General features: G+C 45.6%; 1 protein-coding gene and 1 long non-coding RNA gene across 5 annotated transcripts in view; both read right to left on the reverse strand.

Annotated features, from left to right (window-relative positions):
- Positions 1-1,963, reverse strand: part of LOC138580893 (uncharacterized) — a 28,331-nt gene extending 26,368 nt beyond the window's left edge. Inside the window, exon 1 of the long non-coding RNA XR_011304362.1 lies at positions 1,852-1,963. This is a non-coding gene — a long non-coding RNA (uncharacterized lncRNA). The remainder of the gene's footprint in view (positions 1-1,851) is intronic.
- The window catches only part of LOC138580892 (up-regulator of cell proliferation-like), a 1,164,421-nt gene that overhangs the window by 408,311 nt on the left and 741,751 nt on the right, over positions 1-14,359 (reverse strand). The window lies entirely within an intron of this gene.

Raw genomic sequence — 14,359 nt, forward strand, 5'->3', positions numbered from 1 at the left:
ACAAAATCGAAGGTGATGATCATCAACTCAGGTGGTGGGGCAAAAAGATACCACTTTAAATGACAGATTGACAGAAGAATACTTGGAGAAAACTGAAAACATTACCTACCTTGGAGTCTGTATAAATCAGAGCATAATTGAAACTGCATGGTCCTTGCGTTTAAGAATAAAAGCTAAAAACCTAGCCTGCCAAGGTCTGGTTCTCCACACCAGATACAGAGAATTCTCAATGATCCCTGTTGTGACTTTCTGTAACATGAAAGTAATTCCAATCCTGACATATGGTGCAGAGGCAGGCCTGAACCTCCCATGATAACTATGGGACGACCTTGAAGGATTGTTCTGGAAGAAGGTGCTGAGAATCTCAAAAGGGACTGCCCCTTGCCCTGATCCATTTGAGCTGGGCCTATATTCCATGTCTGCAGTAAGGCTTTGGAATTTGCAAAGTCCATTTCCCCAAGTGCCTCACCGCCAATTCGGCTCCTCCCTTATTATATTAGGGTCCGTACAAGGTAAAAGAATAGAATGGCCGTTAGACCGCTGGAAAGAGAAACGCGTTAGATGTCTAGTTCACCTACGGAATATCTAGTAATGAATCAGAGTAGAGTCAAAAGTAAGATATATGATGATGACTGGGGGGCGAGGGGGAATACATTGATGAGGGAATTCGATGGAGAAATCAGAGCCTTGAGAACAATGCAGAAATACCTGGTCAAATTCCCATGTAGAAGATACAAGGAGCAATTCATGAGAATGCAACAGAACCTCTTTGCAACATAGAAGGTTTTGAGAGCGCAAAAACAAATAGATGATACCGAAACGTCCTGTAGATTCTGTGGACAAAAAGATCACTTAGTAATACATTGTGCAGGTTTAAAGAACCAGAGATCTCTGTATATGGGGAAGTTGGTAAAGGAAGTAGGCTCCTGGACGGCAGCCGAATGATGGTATATGGTGCGCCTAGGAGAAAAGCCAGCGCTGATTTTTGTACTCAAAGTTGATCACAGAGATTTTTAAAATTGTAATGAAATGATGGCAGGTAGTAAGCAGATGAGCAGCCACCACTAACGGTCGAAACTCCTGGCAGTTTCCAGTAAGGGGGCCCTCGGTTTTTTAGCATTCTAGGAAGGGATGCATTGTAAAAACCGAAATACTTCAAGGAGTGGCGATGGGAAAGTACCTAGGGCACTCTGTAAAACTGTGAAACGTTTTTTATGCATGAAGGAAGGGATGCATTGCATTTTTTAACATTATGGTAAACGATGAAGGATGGATGTAGACCATCGGAAATTGTTAAAGGTTTGTTAATAATAAAACAAAAAAATAATAAATTTCCAAACTAATTGATTATGACGTTTCCCCCCCCCCCCCCTCACGTATTTTCTGTGCATAGCCCGAACATTTGCCTGGATTTTTTTCTATTCGGGGAGTCGAGGAGGCCATGTCAAAAAGGTGCATAACACATTGCAAATGCGCCCTGTCGATCTTGGCGAAGCAAGTGCTACCCTGCTGCTTCGATCTGTCCTATCGCTAAGTTTACAACCCGCATTTGCATAAATCTGGCATCCTCAACCTACCCCCATTTCAAATGTGGTTGCAACCATGCGGGTCTGCTTCCGATTTTTTTTTCTTCCTCAAAGACATTTTTTAATATCACTCGCCCAAAAATAAAAAAATTTGAATTATGTGTACAAGCCGACAGAGAGAAAGCAGTTCAACGAGAACACTGGTATAGGAACCGTGCGTTCACAAAGTTCGACTTTTGACCCCCTGTTCCTTTATTATCGCTGAGGATAAGTAGGGTTGCTAGCATGCATAAAACATTAATTAAAGACGCTTAACTTTACTTACCGTCTATGCTCAGTTACAGACGAGTAGATATTTCCCCCCTACGAAGACGGCGGAACGAGAAAGAAAAAAACGAAACTAGCGAATGTTTCTGAAGCGTGGGAGAAATGTAAGTGAAACGGAAGTTCCGGGAGCAGCCAGCCAGTGGCCGGAATGGGAACAATTAGCGGGAGCTCCCCAGCTGTGCAGGCGTGGTTTTAGTGATTGGGAGAGTTGAAGACCTAGAGGGCTAAATCATGGCAGTCAGGGACCGGTAGCAACTAAGTAAACATACACAAACCCCATACCACCCGAGACTATGAAAACATGCCTTTGAGAGATATAGAGTACCTTTCTATTGCAAGACAGGAGGCTTCATCTTTTGCAAATCGTTCTTTACTACTTGACACCATACCTGCCAAACCTCCGGGTTTTCGCAGCAGGCCCAGAGTTTCTGAGGCTCGGAAGGGCTGGAGCAGTTAAAATTGTCGCTCGCGTCTCTGAAAAGGGTGTTTTTTTTAAAGGGTCTGTGATTTTCTAATTAAGAGTTACTTTTATTTGTTCCTGCCAGGAAACCGGTGATGCTGCTCCGGAGCTTGATAAAATGTTAGAGATGGCTCAGCAGGACTATACAGGCTGCAGGCATTTCCCACTCATTCTCTTTGTTTCTTGTAAGTAACCCAATTGGCAGGTCTTGTTGCAGGTATTAGCAGCCAAGTGTGTGGGAATGGCCAGTTTCTCTGTCAAGGCACAGCTCACTGGGATGGGCTATTTAGCATTCAAAATCCCCATAATCTGCATCTATGCTAAAGTAAACACCAGACTAACATAGTCTGTGCCTTGTCTGCTTGGTTGACATGAAAACAATGTTTTTACCCTTTATCAGGTATTGCACATTTTATTTACATCCTGCATAACAAGATGCATGCCAGTGTGAAATGACTGAACTGCATTCTGGGACTCGTAGTCTTGTAGTTATCACAGGGAAACCAGGAGTATATTCCCAGAATCAACTTAAAGAGGCTGGAAGGCCGTCTCCGAATAGATTGGTGTGTGGGTGCACATTTCAAAGTGATGTTTGGCGGTCCTCTGGCATGCTGCTGAGAAGACCTGCCTGTACATGTTAGTAAAAATACCTTTATCTGGATTAGTGTAATGCTTCCAAATGCAAAAGGTCACTGTAAAAATGGTAAATGCGTTTTTTTAGGGCACAGTTTCGTGCACGTTGCTGATCACACATACAATATAATGTACCTTTTTGGTATGTGGGCGGAGCCTAGTGTAATTGGGCCGAGTCTTGTGTGGCTATGGGCAGGGCATAGTTCTCATGGTTTTTGATTTTCAAATGTAGGCGGGTATGCTTGACACCACAGCAGCAAAGAAAAACGAAACAAACCCTAACATAAAACAAGTTTTAGTTTTAAAAATAAAGTTCTGTTTGTTAACTTTAACTTAAGGGGACCATCCCAAACCAAAATGGAGGGCAGGTCATGTCCTTGCAACATCCAATCGGCACGGCTCCTCCCTTATATAAGTCCTTTCCTTTAAGATGACATCCTCTTTGCTGCTGACTTCACAAAGTTAAGTCACTCCCTCTTGGTAATGATACTTTGCTGTATCTTTAGCTTACTGTGCAGTTACTATGTGTCCTAATTAAGCAGCGCTGTAGTGTGCATATTAATTTTGCAAGCAGTGCGTGTCTCTGCCCCTCTACAGGGTTTCAGCACCCCTTTGTGTTGTGTCGCAGTCCTCTAGCTCTGCGATGATGAAGGGGTGTTTTTTTCCATGGTCCCTCCTTTGCCTAAGTCATTGTTTTGTAATTGGTTATTTATAACGCGCTTAATACCCAGAGGTTTCTAAGCGCAGACCCAGGGATCGAACCTGTATTGCTCCATGTCGTCTTGCTTCCAAGGTGAGCACGTTGCCCCTGAGCTATCCTCCCGAGACTACAATCGAGAAACAATTGTTCATTGTTATTCAGTCAGCGCGGTGGCTTGGAAACCCAGCAGTGGTTTAGCTTGAGCCACGCGTGCGCTTTATTATTTGGGAGGTGTTCCTGTGTTGCTGAAGATGGCCGCGCGTGCTCGGCAAGCAGTTTCTCCCCTCCGCCTATTAAGGCGTGTGTGCCTTTCCCCTCCCCCCTGCTTCGGTGCGCGGCCTACTCAGGCCTTTTCATAGCATGCTTGGGCGCAATAGACCACACATACGCTACCTGCTGGGCTTTCAGGCTCAGCCTGTTTGTGAAGCATGGGCGTGTCTCCTCACACGCCTGCTAGGAGAGCAAGCTTATTACAGTTTGGGCGCTACAGCCTAAAGGCCCAGCCTGGGTTATACCCAGTCTGCTTGACTGGCTTGTTGGTTCTGTGTGTTGTTTTCTCACAGTAAGCACACAGTGTTTTATAAACCCTGTTCACTAAAACGTAGGTTTTTTTTCTCTGCACACAATATAGTGGCCAGTAAAGGTGGTGAGGGTCCTTTGTCGGCCGATGCAAGTACCCAAGTTAGGCGTTCTAAAAAAAAGTGATAAGGGGTTAGGAACTGAGGATGGCCCTACTATGGGGTCAGGAGAGCTACCTTTATCCACCCCTGGGCTTGTCACAAGGGTAATACAGGATACTATGGACTCAGCTCTTCAGGGGCTCAATTCTATACTAGCCTCTGCTTTTGATAGGCTCATTAATACAATTGCATATTTTCATCCTCAACCTGTCCGTGAGCCAGTACTAGCCCCTCAATTTCCATGTAACTGCAGGGGAAAATCTAAGTATTTGACAAGTCAGGATGGTCCCGGCCCTAGTTCCTCTCCTCAGGAAGACTCCCCTAGAAGAGCTTTGAAGAGGAAACTAGATGAGAACCCTGCAATTGCCCTTCCTTCTTGGGCCAGTCAGGGGGGTGCTATTCCAGGTCCCAGGGATCTGTCCATGTCATCGCAGGATAGTTTGGAGGATTCAGATTCCCCACCTAAACTGCTTAAAAAGGAGACCCCAAAAGACCTGCCCCAGAGTGATCATGTTCAGTTGTTAGATGATAGTGGGGTACCTTTCTTTGACCCGTCTCTCATTCATCATCCCAGGTCCGCTGAATGGCATCCATCGGGAGCAGTGTCTGTTTTCTTAAGGCATTGGGTCAGGAGACCTCTCCCAAAGGAGGATAGAAATAAGCTCTGCTCGGAGTGTCCCGCCCGATTATTCCCGATAAAGTAGCCCTTACCCATGACATAGATCAATCCATGGTTTCTTTTCTGTCCCAGAAAGGGAACGACCCCAAAAAAGGGGTAGATAAGGCTTTGAGGGGCTGCCAAGACAGGTCTGTAGATGTTCTAGGGACACTTACTCAAATTTTTGAAATGGCAGAGGATGCTGCTCTTTCCAATTCCCCTTTAGACGTGCACGCCCTCAGAGGGTGGGTGCAAAGATCCATCTGCCTGCTCGGCAATGCTAATGCCACAATCTCTAAAGAACGCTGTAAGGCGCTACTTATGCGTATTGATTAAAAATTTGCAGACATGGCTGAGGGCGAGGCAGGCCCTAAGACCCAAGGAAATCTCTTTGGGGAAAGATTCATTAAGGATTTGTCGAGCTATACCTTTACCGCTTTAGACAAAGCTCAAGCTAATATTCACAACGGTTTCATCCCTAACATTTTTAACAAGGCTGGAAGAGGCAGAACCCGCCCCGTCCAGGCAGAGAAGGTGGTAGAGAAAGGACAGCTCCAGGTAACGCCTCATGTTTTAAGTGTTACTTCCTGCAAAGATTTGGGGGGAAGGTTGGCCAGGCTTGTCCCCTTGTGGGAGGCGCTCACTTCAAACCCCTGGGTTCTCCAAACGATGATGGGTTTTGTAATAGAATTCGACTCCCCCCCACCTTGTCAGTTGGTCAGCCCGGTTCCCCTCTCCTTCCACCGCGCCAAGCAGGCGGCAGTAAATGCAGAAATCCAGGACCTCATCCACAAGGGCACAGTGGTTCCGGCTACTTCCACTGCCTCTCAATTCCTAAGTACGATTTTCTTGGTCCCCCAGACAGAGGAGGGTTTCCGACCTGTTATAAACCGAAGAGCTCTAAATTTCGTTGGGGATACTCTTCTCCTGTCAGATTGGATGGTCAAGATAGACCTCAAGGATGCTTATTTAGTGGTTCCTGTTTTTCCTCCTCATCAGGAGTTTCTCCAGATCCAGTGGAGGTCTCACACTTGGCAGTTTGCATCTCTCCCGTTCAGGCTTTCCTCGGCCCCTTGGTGCTTCACCAAAGTGATGCAGCCAAACTGATGCAGCCAGTGATTCCTCATCTCAGGGCCAAGGGGATCAGAGTGATTGTCTATCTAGATGACAAGCACCTTAAAGCACAGGGGTTTCAGACTCTTCGGGATCATCTGGCAATGGTGGTATCGCTCCTTCAGGCACTGAGTTTCGTAATAAATGTAAAAAAGTCAATTTTCCAGCCTACGCAATGTACCCACTTGTTAAGATGGATTTCTGAACTCTGACCTGGTGGGCAGAGGTTCAGAAGGCAAGCCTAGTTTCCTGGAACAGGATAACATTCTGGACAACCCAGACCAATCAAGGTAGCATTTGCAGCGGTCAAGACAAGGTCTCAGGAGTGGTGAGGGTGATCGAAAGCCCACAATGAGCACACACAGTAAACGGCACCACACATTACTCCCAGTCAAGTGCATATATCAAAAATACATATACATTTTATTGAAGGCTTTTTAACTCAAACACAAAGTAAATCTCAGCAATATTAACAAAACTAAAACAACACTAACTAGGAAACATATATACAAATATAATTGTAAATATACCCTATTCTGTATTTATACTGTTTGCCATGAACACATACTTTCAACTGTTTCTCGTACAAGACCTGCCTACCCTCACAGGCCAATATATTGCATTATAACTTACCCATTCCTTACTCTGTCTGTATATGATCAACTACCACTGTACCTTGTGATGCTTTGCTATTTAATTCTATATCAAGCTGTCTGTAACCTCGCCGTGACACCCAAGGGTCTGGGCGAGTAACAAATGTAATAAAATAAATAAATAAAATAAATACAATAACTAGTGGTCTAAAGGAATATTACACAAGTAGAGATCAACAACCTGCAAAGAAAGGGGTCACACAGTGCGAATATACTTTAGGCAGTCCTTCGACAAATCAAACCCTAACTAATAGGCAGTCCAGTCCCTAAGAAGAGGAAGCCTTGCGCTCAAAAGTACATTGAGTGCCGGAGCACTCGATCGTGTGATTAAGTAAAAAAAAAGGGTCTTCTTCAGGCGGCTGTACTGGCTCAGGAAGGTGGGTGAGGTGATGAAGAATACGGTCCCAATATTCAAGGAGGGTCTCCATAAGAGGGCAGAGCGAATTCCAAGAATCTGGCACAGCTTGGTAGCACAGACTACCTTAACAAAGGAGAGTGGCCCTCAGGGGACACTTGTGCATAAAAGTCTATCGATGCGCCAGGGGCCACCGGTGAGGGATGCAAGTACTTACTGACCCTAGGCACACTCCGGTCCAAACTCTGCCAGTCAAGTCCAGTTTGTTTGCAGGTGCAAATCCTGCAGTTGCGCGTCTCTGTGGCTTTCACGGGCAGTGCGTTCCAGGATCTCATACAGTGGTGATATCTCCACTTCTGGTGAAGGGATTGGGCCAGTTCCACTTCATCTCATCTTAGGGCACAGGGGGGCACAACAGCAAGGCACCCACGAACATCATCACCACAGCGGGGCGACATGGGAACCGTGTATGCTCGGGTTCAGGCCGACTCTCCTAATTCCAGACCTAGGAATGCTATTTGTATGAAACTCGACAGGAGAGTGCCCTATACCACAAGCCTACATCCCTGAAATGCTCAAGTTGAAACTCGAGACGGCAGTGGTTCCAGGGCAAAGGTCCCGTACAAGCTGGTCAGTTCACTGGGCGGTCCAGGAACACTTCAGAAAAGGCTCACATACAGGTTAAGCAAGAGGTGCTGAGAGTAGTTAGTCCCATTACTCCAACGGGTCGAAGCGCCCTGCAGGCCTTCTATGATCGATGAGAAACAGGGGCTCTGACGGGACAACAGCGGGGTCAGGGTGCCAAACCTTCCAGCGGGTCACCAGCGGTTCCACAGATATGCTTCTTCAGTTCAGGATACTTGCCTCCTTTACTAAGTTTGGTGTGAACACAGAAGATCAACCTGGAATGAGTGTTTGGTGCGTTCTCTTATCCAAAATCTCCTTCACACCAAAACCGAGAGAAACAAATAAGAGATCTGCGCACATTCAGCCATCTCAGACCTGGCCCAATCACGGACCACGGTGGTCCCAGTCATCCCAGCACACCAGACATCCTGGCACCCAGGATGTGTATTGGAACTAGACCGCTCCAGCCCACATCTTGGGCGCACACATACAAGGCATGCAGAAGCCCGCAAACGCTTCGGTTTGCGCAATGGTCTGTACGACCAAATAAGGAATTTCCCAGGTCTGCACGACCTGGGGAAGGCAAAGGGACAAAATGGCCAAAGGACAGAACAAAGGACCTTGTGGCATGGCCATTTTAGGCACTGGCCACTGTCCTGGGCCAAACACGGTAAACGCTCTTTGTCCATAGAAAAGAGTCAAAAATGCTTTAAAAGTAACTGCTGCCACCAGCTCTGTACTAGACACTTGTACATTCACCAAAAATCCTTCGAGGGTGTCTAGGGTCTTAAAAATGAAAAAAAGGACACTAGTGCTCTGTACTGGAAGGTACATTGTGCACTGATTAAACGTTGCTAAGAAATAGCAACAAAGTGAAAGACTAAGGGAAACAAAGTCTCCCTATACTAACAGTCTGAAGGGCATGTCAGTTTCCTCATAACAAAATGAGCAAAAGCCCAGCGAACTACAGCAGAGACTGGGCTCTACTGGTAAAAGTCAGGCAAGGATGCTCCGACAACAGCAAAAAGTTGGGGGTTCACAACTGGAGGGAAAATTACCCATAAAAGGAAATCTTTCATAACACCCAATTTGTGGGCTTCAATATAGATTCCAAGCATTGCACCCTCGTGCTTCCGGACAGCAAGCTAGTCACGATCCGCAAGGAGATCCGCTGTCTGCTAAAGAAAGGGACTGTCTCCCTAAGACAGTTGGCCAGAGTAGTGGGGATACTTTCTGGCTCCATTTAGGCTATATTTCCAGCCCCCCTTCAATCCAGGGTGTTACAGCGTCTGAAAGCCAGACATCTCTACAAAAGTCTCTCGTACTCTCAGCTAGTGGAACAGTCCCCAGAAGCCAGGATAGAACTTCTTTTGTGGCTCAAGCACATAAATGCCTGGAATGGCAAGGTGTTTTTTGGTCCATCTCTGGATATAGTTCTGGAGTTGGATGCCAGCAGGTGAGGTTGGGGGGCCAGGATAGGGCAGGTGTCCACAGGAGGAAAGTGATCAGATCAGGAAATGTTTCTTCATATCAACTTTCTAGAACTTTTAGCGGGTTCTTTGGCGGTCAACTTTTAGCGGGTTCTTTGGTGGTCAAGAGTATATTCTCAAGGATCAGGGAAATGCCTGTGTCCTTCAGATGTACCAAACTGCCGAGATATTGTCCATCAGCCATCTGGGCGGTACTCGTTCCAAGGCATTGGCGGATCTGTGAAGGGATTTGTGGCATTAATGCCTGAACAGGAACATTCTGTTAAAAACGTAATACCTGCCGGTGTCCAGGAATATAGTAGCAGACTGGAATACAAGGCATCTGCAGGACAGGAGCGACTGGATGTTGGACAGGAAGGTTTATGCCAAGATCTTTGCCCTTTGGGGTCAATTCCAGATAGATCTCTTCGCATCCAGGCTCAATTGCCCGGTCCCTCACTTTTACAGTTGGAGGCCAGACCCCAACGCACTGGCAGGCAACGCTTTCCTTGAGAATTAGGCGAACGGCATGTCATTCGCCTTCCCCCCGTTTGCCATGATAGCGATTGTCCTAGTTCAAGTGCGCAGGCAAGGGGCAACGCTGGTAATAGTGATGCCCTTTTGGCCCTCTCAAGTGTGGTTTCCAGCCTTCTTAGAGTTGGCAGTCGATGGTCCTCGCCCTCTTCTTCCTTACCCTCTCATCATAGCAGACCCGGCGGGTATTCCCCATGACTAGGTCCTTCAGGAGCATCTCTCCTTTTATGACCTGGAAGATTTCAGCTCTTCCTGGTGTTTTAGAAGGCTTTCGCAGGACGCTTTGTGTGTCATCAAGGACTCGTGGGCACCTTCCACCAGATCTGGCTACTCCTCAGCATGGGGTCGATGGGTGAGCTAGCGCATGGCTCAACACATTGATCATGTTTCTGCCCCTCCGGTAGAGGTAGTACATTTCTTATTAGAACTTTTTAAGGAAGGTAAAGCGTACAGAACTATTAATGGGCTTAGGTCAGCTATCTCTGCCGGGCATTTGTTGGTGAAAGGTGAACCGGCGGGAAGGCATTTTTTGGTTCGTAAGACCCTCAAATTTGTATCAAGGTGCCTCCTAGGCCAGCGTATTCCTTTTTGTGGGATGTTAATTTGGTGCTTCACTTGTTTCAGTCTTGGCCTGATAATGATCAACTCTCGTTGCAGCAGCTTTTTCTCCAAGTTGGCCATGTTGTTGTGCCTCATTTCAATTAAAAGGGTTTCGGATGTCAAGGCATTAGATGTTGATGATAAAATGTACTCTCGTCAAGGGGTAACCTTTGTTTCTAGCAGGACTAAATGTATGATTTCTTCAGTGTCCTATCCTTCCTTTCAGAAAGATTATAAACTTTGCGTGGTGCAATGTCTAAAATATTTTAACAAAAGACTTTGTGGCTTGGCGCTACGGGCTCCTCTCAGCTGCTCATTTCTTACCGTACGGCCCATAAACCGGTGTCTCCGGCCACTATAGCCAGGAGGGCAAAATGGGTCATGAGCAAAGCGGGAATAGATGTCTCCTTTTTTGGGGTCCCATTCGGTTAGAGGCGCCATGGCCTCTAAGGCGGCTTTCCTGGGGGGGAAGTCTGGTGCACATTTTGAGAGCAGCTGATTGGTCCAAAGAGTCCACATGCAAGACCTTTTATCACAAGCAAGTTGATGTAATGCAAGGGCTTTAAACTTGCATAATATGAAGCCTCCTGTCTTGCAATAGAATGAATAATCCACCTCACTAGCGTGAGAGGGGGTTTAGAATCTATTAAAGACAAGGAGGCGAGTATTATCCCACGCACTCACCCATGTGTTTGTCATTTTTGGCAGCTTCGGGATGAGGTGCAACCCAATCGCAAAGGAGCCAGGAGGTCCAGAGGGAATAGCTGTGCGAGCTAGCCCATGATTTGGCCCTCAGTTCAAGAGTTTATGTGGCAGTGCTTTGTTCCTCGGGGTGGCGTCTATGGGGTGGGCAACTACGAAAGAGGATGTCATCTTAGATGAAAGGGCTTATATAAGGGAGGAGCCTTGCCTATTGGATGCTGCTAGGGCATGACCTGCCTCCATTTTGGTTTGGGGTGTTCCCCTTAAATTAAAGTTAACAAACAGAACTTCATTTTAAAACTAAAACATTGTTTTATGTTAAAGTTTATTTTGTTTTTCTTTGCTGCGGTGGTGTCCAGTAGTATAGGATGATTTGCATAATACGCACTTACTTGTCTTTAATGGAATCTAAACCCCCTCTCACACTAGCGAGGGGGATTATTCATTATAGCTTTATAACTCTCATCATTAAAGGAGGAATGCAGGTACCAGAATGCAATTTGACTTGTGCCTAAAAAATCTCCTTTAGTATTATTTTCAAGAGAGACACAGCAAAAGGAACTGTGTTGAGTTCACCCAGCTCATCCTCATTTTTTTGGAAAAACGAGAGTGGGAGAGACAGAGAGTGGGAAAGTGGGTGTAGGAGAGTAAGGGTCAAAGGGGCTTCGAAAGTGTGAGTGGAAATTGTGTAGGTGGATGAAAGCAAGAGAAAGAGACAAGGTGTGACAGGAGGGCGGTGGAAGTGGTGAGGGTGGATAATAAGAGGGTGGAAGTTAGTGGGAGGAAAGGAAATAGAGGTAGGGAGAGAGATAGTGTGAGAAGATCAGGAGATGGAGGGGGAGGGTAGAGAAGGAGAGCATAGAGAGGGGATAAGATAAGGACTTGGGGAGAGAATAAGAAGAAGAGGGCGAGAGGGACCAGTAAGAGAAAGGACAAAGTTGTGTGGAGAGGGATTAGTGTAGTAAGAGATGGGGGAGGAGTGTAGGGAGAAGAAAAAGGTGTGAGAAAGAGAGAGTGAAGAAGAGAGAGGAGTGGAGCGAACACTTGAATACCATATGATATGATATTCATAAAACCCAACAGCGTGAGAAACCCCTTGGAAAATCCCAGAAGGGGTAAAATGGAGTAGACCACAGCCTTAAGGTCCTCCTTAGGAGTAGATAGTAGGGGTTACCTGACACTAGTAATACATCTCAGGACCATAGTCTGGGTTGGGGGCAACTAGCGAGTGGAGGGAGCCCAGTTGGAGGTTGAGAGCTTTAACAACCCCCTGAGTTTGGCCCACGCCAGCCTTTCATAGAACCTTGTGACAAACCTGTTATCTTTGTCTGCAGATTTTTAAGTTCATCTGTGACACTGCACTATTTCTCAAAACAAAAACACATTTGTCAGCATCCAAACTCAGTAAATATGAACTCATCTTACTTCAGCCAATGTAACCTTTTTACAATGTTCAGTATAAAATCCAGCTTCTCCATTGCCATCCAGAACAAGTTGGAAGTTGGAAGCACCAGCATTGCGTATTAACTGCAGCAGCACTCACTAAGCCACATCAAGATGTGTCACAGTTTACATTAACAAACCCAGAGGAGGCATACTGTGTGGATGGTTCTTGATTAAGGAATGAAAAGGCAGAAATACAATTGGGTTATGCAGTATATGCAGCACATGCAGTGATCCGAAGTGGACAGCTCCCAGATGTATACTCGCCACAAATCAAAAAGGAATGGTTCGGCGGGTGCAAGCACACCAATAAAAAATGCAAAATATGTAAATGACGTACATGAATCACTAATGTTACCCAAATAATTAGAGATCGTAAAGTGCCTTGTACACCAAGCCCCCAGAGATTAAGTCATCTGAGGAAATGCTGTTGCAGATGAGACAGCAAAGGGGACAATTGCAGTCTCCTGTTCCTCCTTACATAACATTTGAAAAGTTGGCAGAAATTCAGGAGGCAGCTCCAGATAGTGTAAAAAAAATGCATGGAGTGGAGCAGGGTGTTCCCTTTACAGTGATAAACCGTGGCAATCCACATGAAGGCCATTTAGTTGTTCCCAAAGTGCTTTTGTTTTATTTCACGTTCATGCTCCTCAACGCAGGCCTTTTGTAAAAGGAGGCATGGTAACACAACTGCAAAAAGAGTGGCATGTCCTATGTGTTTCACAAGTGTGAAAGCATTTATGTCACCAGTGGTTGATCTGTCAGCAGAAGATTGTGTGCACTGTAAGGATGACATGGTATCAATAATAGACAGACACAACTGATCACAGTTCAAGGGTGTTTATTAAACTGTATAGGTAGGTTGGAAAAATGCCTAATCTAATCCTAAATCTAAGATGGGAGCAAGCTGCAGCCATCAAATAATAAGAAGGCAGGAATAGTGGCGTTGTATCAGGATTGCCCAGGTCGGTATCAAGGAAGCCAGTACTAATTATAAACCCATGTCCCGAAACTACAGGGGTACTAGGGTATAGGCACAACACTGTAATACGGTAACAGATTTTCAGGTATGCGAGAAGTGTTTCCACTCAACAGTGACGTTGAGGCCTTCCTTCACTGTATCCTGTTACCATATTACAGTGTTGTGCCTATATCCTAGTACCCCTGTAGTTTCGGGACATGGGTTATTAATTATTACTGGCTTCCTTGCTACCGACCTGGGTAATCCTTGCTGTTATGGGTAGTGCACCAATCATCAGGATGATCAGGGCAAGTAACTAGCTTCAGTGGTTACTCGGGTCTTCGACAATGTGTGCAACTAAAACAACATATCCTCTGAAATGTGTAATTGATATTGCTCTATATGAAACTGGACCTTTGTTACCATGTTGCCAACCGTGTGGCGAAGTGGATAGTTGATCATATCCGCACGCGGTTAGCCAAGTCATGTGTTAATGTTAATGTTAAAGGATATTTGTACTGCGCACTATCACCACCGGAGTGGTCCCCTGCCAGTCTGGCGGCTCTGAATATGTAGCAAACAAGATATTTGTTTTCGTTCTGAATGTACAGTTTAGACAGAATTGCCATGGTTCTGCAATTGACCGGTTAAAACATCCCTTTTTCTGATATACTGCTTATGAAATTAAACCCACATACCAATTGACACAACACAAAAAATCATGTTGATGTATGTTATGATCACGTTTCATAATGTGAACCATGTATTTGTTGCAAATTCGGTGTCACACTGCATCGAAAATATTTGTTTACTGAACTTGAAACGAACAATGGTGTACCACATGATAACAGTTTGTTTAAAGAAGCGCACCACACTCAATTACACTGCACTGGTAATATGAGTGTGTTGTCACAGCTA

Source organism: Ambystoma mexicanum, chromosome 3p (genome assembly GCF_040938575.1).
Source record: "Ambystoma mexicanum isolate Mex_15411 chromosome 3p, UKY_AmexF1_1, whole genome shotgun sequence".
NCBI lineage: Eukaryota > Metazoa > Chordata > Amphibia > Caudata > Ambystomatidae > Ambystoma > Ambystoma mexicanum.